Source organism: Sminthopsis crassicaudata, chromosome 1 (genome assembly GCF_048593235.1).
Source record: "Sminthopsis crassicaudata isolate SCR6 chromosome 1, ASM4859323v1, whole genome shotgun sequence".
In the NCBI taxonomy this organism is placed as follows: Eukaryota; Metazoa; Chordata; class Mammalia; order Dasyuromorphia; family Dasyuridae; genus Sminthopsis; species Sminthopsis crassicaudata.
This window is the reverse complement of record NC_133617.1, coordinates 547,443,514-547,455,641: the sequence shown is the minus strand read 5'-3', so window position 1 is coordinate 547,455,641 and position 12,128 is coordinate 547,443,514. Positions and strand designations below refer to the sequence as shown.

The 12,128-nt window shown below is 37.8% G+C and overlaps 1 protein-coding gene across 1 annotated transcript in view; it reads right to left on the bottom strand.

The window, feature by feature from the left end:
* The window catches only part of STARD4 (StAR related lipid transfer domain containing 4), an 82,805-nt gene extending 73,330 nt beyond the window's left edge, over window positions 1-9,475 (bottom strand). The window contains exon 1 of the mRNA XM_074282000.1: window positions 9,370-9,475. The gene's annotated coding sequence lies outside the window, so the exon portion shown is untranslated. The remainder of the gene's footprint in view (window positions 1-9,369) is intronic.
* Between the last annotated feature and the right edge of the window lie 2,653 nt (window positions 9,476-12,128).

Below are 12,128 nucleotides of genomic sequence, written 5' to 3'. Positions count from 1 at the left end.
TTAAGGGTCATCTGCATAATTTGAGTTATGGGTCTCTCCTGCCACACAACCATGTACATGTAGTCTCATCAACTGGTGAAACTTGAACAGCTGTTTGGGATAGCTGTGGCTTGGGTAAATAACACTCTGTGTCAATAGAAGCTGGAAGTCACAATTGCGAATTCACCACCTGCTGGGTGAGCAAAGGGTAATAACATTCTCTTCTTGAAGTAGCTTTCAATATGGTTCCCAAAACATAGAATTGTTAAGAAAGCAATTGATGGCAAAGCTATGGCAATACTAGTAAAATTATACAGGAAAATTTCACCAAGGCAGTAAGGATCTTTTAGGTCCATCCAAGCCTAAGGCATTTGTAAATCTGCTCAATTTGGAGAGGTTATAAAAAACAGACATTAGGGGAAAGAGCTATCATGGGCTCCTAGTAATCAGTCTTGTGCTGGTACTATACCAGTTATTGTGGGAAGAGTCAAATGGAAATTCTTAGAGTTGCAAATTTCAAGCATTATGGGAGTCCCCATATGAATGAAAAGTATTTCTTATATAGGGATAAAAATAAAGAGAGCTAGAATATTTCATTATGCCAGTTCACTTTTCAAAAACCTTAAAATCTGTAAAGAAGGCAGATGTCACCTGGTTACCTATAATAATACTACAGAGAACCAAACAAATTTATCATGTCCATTACTATAACTGTTCCTAACCCTGTGAATGATGGGATCAGGATCAAAGTCAAGGTTCTATAGGGTTATTAGTCTCAATGTTTCTTCCCCTCATTTCCTGTAACACAGTACCCAAGAACAGCTTAATTTCACTTGGGTAGGAGTCCAGTATACATGTTCTATACCTGCTAAGAACTATCTGAACTTGTCATCATACTACCCCAATCTGGTAGGCACATATATATGATAGCAGATTTACTTCACATTGATGACATAATGTTGACTAGGGCAAATGATTGGTTGCTTAGCCTTCATTCTCAAAGAGGACTAAAATTATATGAGTATGTTGGAGTCAAGGTACAGAGTATTCATCTGTGATTGATTGAAAAATATGAGCTCAAAAGGCTATACCAGAGATCAGGCACAAATAGTCTTTATTTGGAGTAGAGATGTCTTGAAATTTGCATTTCTTTTAAGCTACTGTAAAATTCTGTTTCACTCAGAGATCATAGCTCCTTCTTTGAGAGGACATGTTATCCTGGTAGTCTGGAATAAAATTAGTACCATACATTTTGCCACATGAGAAGAGTCTAAGGCATTCAAATTTTCTTCCTCAGTTGGAAGTTTAATTAGCTAAGATTGACTTTCATCTTAAGGATACAGTCAATGACTTAAACATTGGTTGATGATGGTCTGTTGAGAACAATATGGAAGTATTCAGTCCATTTCTCCAGGATCATGTCCTTATCACTAAATCAACATGGCTCCATCAATACTGAATAGTTGAAATATGTCAAAAATCTTTGGACCATAAATAGCCTCCAAAGCATCATAAAAGCACTTTGGATTGTTACTATCACCACAAAACTGACTTTCATTTGTCTTTTTACTGAACCAAGAGTACTGTATCTTTCTAAGTGATGTTTTCATTTTACTTTTGATAGAGGCAAATTCTACCTTCTTAGCAATGGTTAGAGATGGATCCCATAAGTAAACACTATTGAACTCTCTTTTTTGTTTAGCAATTTCTGAATTTTCCCTTTTTTTGTTAAACCAATCTTGAGGTCTGCAAGTGGTCTGACTGAGAGGAGTAATTGCAATGCTATGAACCAAATCTCTGAAAGCTGCCCACTCCTTTTCGGCTTCACTACAAACTATATATCAGTTCAGATTTCCCCCCAATTTAGCAACTGTTCCTACTGAGAGAAGTGCTCTAATCTATTCATATTAAATCTTTTGGCACTCATCTTGCTTTGGACCACCATTTTTGTTGAACGAAAATATTCATTTTGTAGAGAATAAGTCTATGGTTGGTCCACCTCTCTGCACCACACATTGCCTTCATCACTCTCATATTCTTTAATCTCTTCTCTTCATGATGATATAGTCTATTAAATGCCAATGTTAGCTGTGAGGATGCTTCCATGAAGTTTTATTGCATTTAGGTAAACATTTTATGTAAAAAATGAGAAGGTCATGAGATGCACAAGTCTTCAGTGTTAATAACCATTGCTGTTGTTTTTTCCAACTCCATTCCTCTCAAGAGCTCCTTGCTATTTCTGGCAGTCAGTGCCTACTCTTGTATTAAAATCACCCAGAATTAAAAGCTTGTCCTCTTTCAGCACCTTAGTAATGAAGATCTCCAGGTCTTCATCAATTTTTCTTTGGCTTCATCAAGTTCATCAGGGTGAGAGCATATACTGTTAAGGGAGGCATGAAGCTTTCCTTTAAGAGGCAACTGTATTGTCATGAGTATGTTATTCACTCCTTTTGGTGGGTATACAAGCTTGTTGCTTAGAACAATTCTGATTGCAAAACCTACACCAGCTTTACATGTTCCCCTTTACTATGGCACTCCAAAAAAATATGTATCCAGCTTTGACTTGGCCTTCATTTGCCAGCCTTGTTTCACTCAGGGCTGCTATTTGAATGCATAGTATTTTCATTTTTGTTCATTTTTTTTCTTTTTCATGGTTTTTTCCTTTTTGATCTGATTTTTTTTTTGCACAACACGACAAATATGGAAATATGTTTAAGAGAACTGGATATATTTAACCTATATGACATTATTTTCTGTTTTGGGAAAAGGGGAGAAAAATTTGGCACACAAAATCTTACAAAAATGAATGTTGAAAACTATCTTTACATGTATTTGGAAAAATAAATACTACTGAGAACAAAAAAAGCAAAACATTGGAGTCTCTATTATTGTTGGAGTTCCTACTACATCAGTTTTTCTTGCAATATTGAACATTTTGGGGCCCACATTTCTGGGGAGCCATATGGGGGCATAATGTAGATCTTCTTTGACCAACCCTACAAAAAGGGAGTCCCTATAAGAAATCCAAGAGGGAAGGCATGGACACTGGCCTTGGTAAATTGGATTTCCCTCATTCTTTGCACCCAAATTCTCCAAACCTGAGGTAAATCGCTCCAAACTGCCTTGGTGAACCTGCCTTGATATACCACAAATACTTTTCCTTTAAAAGAATATCCCCCATTGTATCAAGAGGAACTGTTTGAATACATAACTGATCTGTTTGGGATTAAAAGCTCTGAAACATTTAAATTTTATTACTTTTCTAAAAATTACATGGCCATAATTTTAATTTTTAAAATAGAACTCAATATTCTGTTGCCCTCCATTTTTCTTTACTTTTTTTTTTTCATTATTTCATGTAGGAAGCTCTAACAGTGAAATTGATATTTCTTCATTTTTCTGCCAGTTATCCACCTAGATAATTTAAAACTTCCTTTTGGCAGGGTTAAATAGATTATTTTCACCTTTAAATTCTTTTGACAAGGAGTAATTAAAGCATTGTTACCTTAATTCCCTTAAATTAGTTAGGGGAAAGGGTTGGACTTTCTTTGGCTCACAATAGGGTGAGAAATCCATCTCAAAGAATCAAATCTAATTTGTTCTTATAGACAAAATTATGACTCATCAAGAGAGGGTAGATTCAGATATCTCTTAAATCAAATGGAAAGGAATAATGGATATAGAAAGATCCAGGAACAAAATGAGAGGACCATGAATAATAGGAAAACTTCCATGCAGGAAGGTACAGAGAAGAGGCAGGGAATGGTAATATTTTTACATCTTTGGTCCTGTTATACTCTTAACTGGAGAACTGAGCATTACTCTTAAAAATTGCTGGCACCCCATATATTTGCTTATTGAAACTGGAGTACTCATTCTATCTTAACTTAAAACCCTGCTCTGCCAGTCCTATTATTCAGTCTATAAAGATTCTGGAAACAGAAGGAATATCATGTCAAGAACCTTTCTTGTTTTGCATTTCTTCTTATGGAGAGCTAATGTACCAGTTAATCTGTTGGGGGGAGATTTCCTATCTAAATTCATTCCCACCATTTTATATCTTCCAGACAATATCTTACTTAATCTTATGGTTCACCAAACAATCCAACTTCCTTATTTCCATTATTAATTAATAATAATATCAAATTAGGTATTTATAAATATGAATATAAATTTGTAAATATGAGTATAAATCTTAATTTCCCTGATGATAAACTTCTTTCACTATTTCCTTACCTGCTTAAAACATTTGTGATAATGGCTTTAGCATTCACTAAGATATTTCCTAATTCTTTCTGGGCTATGTCTTCCATGATGTGGGTCTCTTAAAATTAATGAGGGAAAGGAAAGGGGGAACCCCATTTCTCGGCACATAGATGATCCCATGAGGCACAATGTCCCCTATAAAATGAGTTTACAGGCCCAAAAACCTAGATTGATAAATAAAAGGCTTATTGTAGGAATTTGGAAGTAAAGCTCAGTTAGAAAGACGCCAGGGCCAAAGGTGGCCGCTGGGCGGGCAGGCACCCTTACATGGCTGGAAGGATACCATGTGTTGGCTGGGAGGGCTCCTGCAAAGAGGGCGTTCCAGCTTGTTTCTTTTATACCTAGAATATGATGGGCGGTACCCAGTTCTGGTGGGCTTTTCAGTTAGCCCAGATCAGGTGAGGGCTGGGGGAAGCTGAGCTGAGAGTGGGGGGGCTGGGCTCAGATATTCAAAGGGTGCCTTTGATCAAGGTCAGTCATGGGTTGGGCAATTAGGAATCTTAAAGGGACCCCAACTCTCATCAAAATCAGCAGTCCCAGTCACCATAACTACAAAAGGAAGGTCACCATCATCTCTACTTCAGTATTTCCTATCTAGAGAAGCCGTTGAAGGCATTGTACCCATCACAAATTCATTGACAGAACAAGGGTTTATTATCCCATGTAGGTTTCCCTCTAATACCTTTATATCACCCATTAAGAAACCCAAATTAGAGCCTGATCAGAAATCTATTTACCAGTTTGTGTAAGATTTGCATGCAATTAATGTATATGTTATACCAAGGCATCCTCTGATACTTACCCCCATCACCATTGGTCTATTTCCTTCTGTTTTATGATCATTAGATTTGTGTGCCATATTTTTTAGTATCCCTATAAGCCCTGAATCCAGACACTCATTTTCAATTACCTGCAATAATCAGCAGTGAACATGAACTCATTTGTGTCAAGGTTTTATTCAGTCTCCCACTTTATTCTCTCAAATTTATAGCAATACTTAGCCTTTATTGTCTTCACAAACTCAGTTTTAATTCAATATATTGATTTACTTCCTATTAACCTCATCTATCATTGAAATCTGTCAAAGGAATAGTCATCCTCTCCTCATCTAGCTCTACCATTGTGCATGCAAGGTATCTAGATCAAAGGTAGAGTGGTGCAAGCCTCAGCTAGAGTGTCTTGGCTTTGTTTTATCAGCTGGAACACCTTCTATTTCTCTGAAAAACCTCTAGGCAATCCAAACAGTTGTCAGTTCCTAAGGCAAAAAGGGCAATTATTTAAATTTTGGGAGCTGCAGGATTTTGTTGCCAGTGATTCTATCATTTAATGAAATTATTAAATGTCTTAATGCTTTAGCCAAAAAACAGATTCCTGAACGTCTTGAGTTTGAACATTTCACTGTCCTCACAGAATTGAAGAGAACACTGAGGTTTGCTCCAACTCCCAAACCCTATGGTAAGCCCTTCACTCTTTTTGTACATGAATGAAAGGTGGCTGGTGTTCTCACAAAATCAGGGGGACCTACAACGTTTCTTTTGGCTTATTCAGCTCAGTTGGCAAATGCAGGTACAGGTGCTTCACCATGCCCAGGAGCTAGAGAAGCCATTGTCCTTTTGGTGAAGAAAGCTTTTGACATTATACTTTGAAATTCATTATCCATTTAGTGCCCTCAGAAAGTTGAAGTTCTGCTTTGTGTCAATGCACTTTACTGATCACAGGCTTGCTAGATACTAAGTGACACTATGTAGTAGGGAAAATGTTACTAATTAAGAGCTGTTTTGTACTGAACTCTGAAACATTGCTCCTTGATCTCCCTGTCCCAGATTAATTGTCTTCTGCCGTTGATTTAGTTGAGAAACTTTATAGTGACTTTATTGATGTTCCTCTCCAGGGGTTCTCAAACTATGGCCCACGGGCCAGATGCGGTGCTGAGGACGTTTATGGGGCCCACCGGGTCAGCAAATGGGCTGAGTGTGAGCTTTTGTTTTTACTATAGTCTGGCCCTCCAACAGTCTGAGGGACAGTGAACTGGCCCCCTATTTAAAAAGTTTGAGGACCACTGCTCTAGACAATCCAGATTTGATTCTATACTAATTATTTCTCCTTTGTGAAGGATGGCGAATATTAAACCAAAGCCATTGGGATATTATAGTTAGAGTGAGGATTTTTACCTTCTCTGGTAAAGTTATTAACAAAGTAATTAACAAATCAAAGATAAAATTGCCCAGAGCATTAGCCATTGTGTACTGCTCTGCATATAAATGGAACTGATCCTTTTCCCCTTGAAAATGTGCAAGCAGATATAGCTGCTAAATCTGCAGCTTTGAAAGATCCTTCTTTCATTTTCCACCTTCAAGATTTTTTGATACCTTCAGACAAGCCTCCTGACAAACTTGATGACACAGGATGGGATGGCATCATTTTTCCTACAATGATGCTTAAGCTAAAAAATGAAAGCAATACAGTGCAAAATAGCTCTCTAGGAGCTGGATGTTTTTTCAGTTTCTTCTGTGGAACATTATGGCACACAGGGAATAATTAATTCAATTAGGTGAGGGTCAGTTGCTCTTGGTTTGTATCACCTCAATTGCCTCCTGTATAACTTCAAACTGTCCCTATCTGTTTATCCTTTAATTAACATGCTTTCAAAGCTGCAGATTTTCGTAGCCAACCCCTTGCTTACATTCTTTTTGAACACCTGCAGATTGCTTTTGTAAATATGTCCAAGGCAGGACATTTTAAACACTATTTGATTGTGGTTAATTAATTAATTAATTAACTAGCTGGATTGAAGCTTCCCCTGCTTCAAAAGCTGCTAGTTCCATTGTAGCTAAAATACTGATTGAAGAGATTGCTCCAGATATGGTCCACCTGCCTGAGTTGACTGATAGAGAGTCTCAATTTATTGACTTAGTCTTTTCCCAGGTATATTCTAATCTTGAAATTTCATATCATCTCCAGAGTTCTGGCCAGCTTGAACAAATAAATAGGGAGCTAAAAACCGATTAATTGACAATTTGATTAAGACACAATGTCCACCTTAACAAAGGGAATGAAGGCACAATTCAAGTAGAAAGTTGGAAGTGTTTATTGGGAGAGTACAACACATGGGCCCTTGCAAAACACTAAGAGCTTAGCCTGCTGCTCTGAAGATTTGGGTTTTAAGAAATGAGTTATATGGCTTTACAACAAAAGGAGAAGGCTGGGAGGATGTTCTAGAAGTTTTGGATATTGGGAAATGAGAGTTCCAGGAAATGAGTGGAGTACAGAATACTCGGAACCAGGATGTTTGTATAGCTCTATCCATTTGGGACTGATGTGAACCAGTTTGAACCAACCTTGTGACTAGTGCTAACAAAGGTGTTTAAAGTTCATCCAGTGAACACCATAAAGATCACTGGTGTATCAAGTTCAAGCAACACTTATTCTGCCTCCTGATTGGCTGATTCTGATGTCCAAGTTATTTTAGCTTCTCTTGGATAATAAGAGAACTCAAGCAAATCACAGTGATTAGTAAATGCAGTCATTCCAATTCTACATTTCCAGTCAAAGTAGTCTGAAGGCCAAGGAGACAAAATTTGGTGGAATATAATTTTATTAATTATCGTGGAAGAATATCACAGAGGCAATTTTCTATAGCCTACACTAATATTATAATGACGAAGACAGTCAGGAGAGTAGAGAGACTAGAGCAGGGAGAGAGGCCCAAATCTCCAGGGAGCCTACTAAAGATTTCATCATACCATTGCCCCAAGATATCAAGTTGACCTTCTCTTGGAGTAGGTAGATATCATCATGAATGGTGCCAGATCAGGTAACAAAGAAGCAAGATTACTCACTGATATAGGCAGCAACTCCCTGCATAGTGGTGAGGGTATCAATGATCTGCAAATTCTGAAGACAGAGAAGGAATCTATTTCTCCCTGAATCTTGTGGAGGATTTGGGAGATGAACTTGAAAGATTCAGAAATCTCATGCAATAGATTGTAGACTGCTACTCTAAGGGAATAAATCCTGAACATTGGAAGTATTATATGGAGGGTAATCCACCATTATTCTACTCCAGGATTGAGATCTCATGCCTGACACAAGATATGGCTAATGATAATCAGGTGCTATGAAACATGAATATCCACATCTGCAGAAAGAAGCTCAAGTCCACATGTTCCTACTGAAGAGGAGAAAAGAGATTTATAGACCATACAGAAAGAAAAAAGGCTTACTCCAGAGGGAGATAGTAAAGAGATGAGTACAACTGGAGCCCTCAGAGTAAGGTCCCTAGAATAGAAATAGCATTTGGTTGAGAAAAGTAGTCACAAGTTTAAGGAGAATAGGCAGTAGTTCCATAAGAGTTAAACCTCATTGTAGAATTGCAAGAAGAAGGGACAGACTTTAATATTGCCTGCCACTAGAATGGGTTAGTAGGAAAATACATATACACAGTTAAGTTCTCTGCCAATATGACTAACTGGACTACTGACTCAGTAGAAAACAAAGGATCTCCACCATAGATGATGGTTTTCTCAGGGAAGACACTCATAGGTAGGATCTTCTGAGACATTCAGGTAAGAATAGGGTCCTAAGTGATATTGTGGAAAAATCAAGTAGACTTGAAAAGGGACAAGGTATTTGGAGAAATCACAAAGAGAGCAAAACATAGAAGGAATGTTTTTCATATACAAATCCAGCAATCAGTTAAGAGAAGTTATCTATCTGATAAACCCTTGGAGAACTTGCTTCACTGGATGTGGGGCATATCCACAGCAGTAAGAAACTTGAAGTCCCAGAAATAAAGGCAAGGTAAAGTGGGTTCTGCAGGTCAGAGTCTTATAATAAAGGTTCCTATTAAAAAAACACACTAGTAAAGCAAGATAAAATCAGCATTACTTAGCACATGTCCTGAGTCTTGGGACTGCTGTCTACATCAAATATTGTCTTCTTTATCTCTTAGAAGGAGTTATCTACACCTGAAGTCAGCAGCTTCTGACCCTTCTGGATAACTGCAATCAGGTTACCAGTGGATTCAATCATCCAAAAAAGAATAGGAGCTTTCTTCAGATGGGAGAGGTATATCTAGGAGTCCACTTCTTACAATCTGGCAATTATAAGGGTGTTCAACAGTACCTGATAAGGTCTTTTCACTGGGGCTTGAGGGAGTGTTTCCTCAGGTACCACATCCAATAGAACCAGTCACCTACATGAAGTTGAGGGATACTACAGGGAACTGGACCTACCAAGAAAAAGTGAGAAACATTTTTATGCCTTTCAGATACCATCTGGGATAGTCTCCAGTAATAAGTAGCCAATGAAGTATGGGTGGAAGTGTAATGGACACAGGGAAACAAGGACATAGGATAGTCTGTGACAGTCTCACAAAGGAATAAATTTGAATGAGCCAAATAACTAGGATGTAAGCTTTATTAGGACTGAAGATAAAACTTTCAATAAGGAAAGAAAAATGGTTCAGTTAGTGTGCCTATTAGGGTCTTAATAATCCCATTAATAAATTCCTACAATTCTGAGAACTGGGAGTTATAGATACACTGAAGCATGTGGAATATAAGGGAGGACTATTGTAACTCAGAGTAGAGCTGACTTGTAAAGTGAGTGCCCCTATTACTATGGATATCTTTGAAGACTCCCCAATATAGAATAGTGTGCTCAACTAAAGACTTGGCAATTGTAGCATTGCTTAGTATGCATGGAAAATCTTTACCCACTGAGAAAACATACATATTATCACAGCCCCAGACTTATAATCATTGCAGATAGAGAACTGAATCAAATCTGTCTGCCATACTTCACAGGATCCCTTTGGAGAGGGAAATTTCCTTTGAGGAGGCTGCAGAGACTTAGAGGAATTATGATAATGACAGTGAGCAGAGTTCAATGACTTCTTGAACTACTTTTCCAAATTACTCCCACCAATCCTTTTGGGAGAGAACCTTCAGCTTTTCAGGTCTTCAGTGGTTGTATTGATAGAGATGAAAAATTATTGACAAAGCAAAAATTGTCTGGAACAACAAGTCCATTCAGGTCCTTTCATAATTTAGCCTCAGGATCCCATTACCTTTTCTCATTTGAGAGTCATTTAGTGGTTGGTTTTATTATGGTGGTTTAGACTTCTCTTATATCCTTAAAAGTCAAGAATGTTGGAAGTTCCAAATTCACAGGCATAGCAAGGGTTGGGTTTGAGTCCAAGGCAACAAAGCCTCATTAGACAATATGTTTCCCTGGGTCTATTTAGAGTCTTCCTTACTGTGGTCCAAAATCTTAACAATAACTACTGTTTTTGGCAGGAGACAGATTAGAACTCTATATATTCAATCTTTATTCTTTATGGATTGCCCACAAAAGATAAAACAATCATTGGTATTTCTAAAGCATGCCAAAGTCATGTGCAGCCCCAAATGCATATCTGCTATCAATATATATGATTATCTGCTTTCCGTCAACTCATAAACCCTGGCCACAGTTTCTAATTCAGTTTGCTGTGCTGAATAGGCATTAGTCAAGTGATCCTTCTTTACCACTTCTGCAGGGGTAGCTATTCTATATCCTGTAACAAGATTACTTTGAGGATCACAAAATCATAAAGAGTCTGTGTAGAAAATAAAGTCAATGAATCACTACATAGAATTCCCAATCCCTCTAATTTTGTCCGCCTGCATTTTGGATTTCCTTCACAGGCTAATTGTACACAATTTCAAAGTCCGATTCTTTTTGTACAGCAAAGCAACTGTTTGGACATGTATACATATATTGTATTTAATTTATACTTTAACAAATTTAACATGTATTGGTCAACCTGCCATCTGGGGGAGAGGGGAAGGAGGGGAAAAATTAGAACAAAAGGTTTGGTAGTTGTCAATGTAAAATTACCCATGCATATATCTGGTAAATAAAAACTATTAAAAGAAAAAAAGAAAAAGAAAATAAAGTCAGACTCTTCTAAGGGAGTTTTACTAAGGTCAGCCCATAGGACAAGAATACAATATAAAAAAATCACATACCCATGATCAATGTCAACTAATTCAAACTCTTCTGGAAGAAGAGTAGCTGGATTGAATGTTCGTGTTTTCTCAATAGTGAGGTTGGGCTTGCTGAGGAGACCAGCTTCCAAATTATTGAGACAACTGGCTGAAAGATGCTGAGTGTAGAAACTGTTGAGTAAAACATCTATGGCATGGGGAACAAATACAATCAAAAAGGAATCCAGTTTCACATCAGCAACAGACAAAATCAGACACTGCCATAACTCATGGCAAGCAATCTAAAAGTGTTTTAACTTCAGTATTTAGAGTCTTGCCTTAATATCGAAGGGGGTGGAAATTCCCCTTTATATCACTGGGATCAGGACCCTTCATGCATTCCCTATTTTGTCCATAACAAAAAGAAAGAAGTGGAACAAGTAGTTCAGTAACCCAAGGTGGAAGGGTGGCAGATGACTAGAGTGATTGTCTTTCAAGAGCCAAAAGTTCATGGATACTGGATTTCAAGAAGCCAGGTAATAGCAGGCAATAGCAGAACATTCAGAGATCCAGAGATGGCAATAGCCATCAAAACTAAGGAATGCATGGATCTGGTGTTTTGTAGTAGGGAGGAAGAAGTTGAGATTTTGACTAATAGGTATTCTATAATGGACTAAGCTCCATATACAGCAGCTGGGCTGAGGGGATATTGTGTCAGGAAACTATGCTAATGTCAGTTGAATCCACAGCCCATAATGAAGCTTGTACCAGAGACAACCAGGGGGCAGTGGAAGTAGTAGTCACTGAAATAGGGATTAGACATATGAGGAGGATTGATGTCTGGGAAGAATGGGATTTGGCGAGGGTTAGAAGATTTTGACCCTTGGGTCATAAAAGGTACATGAAACCTAG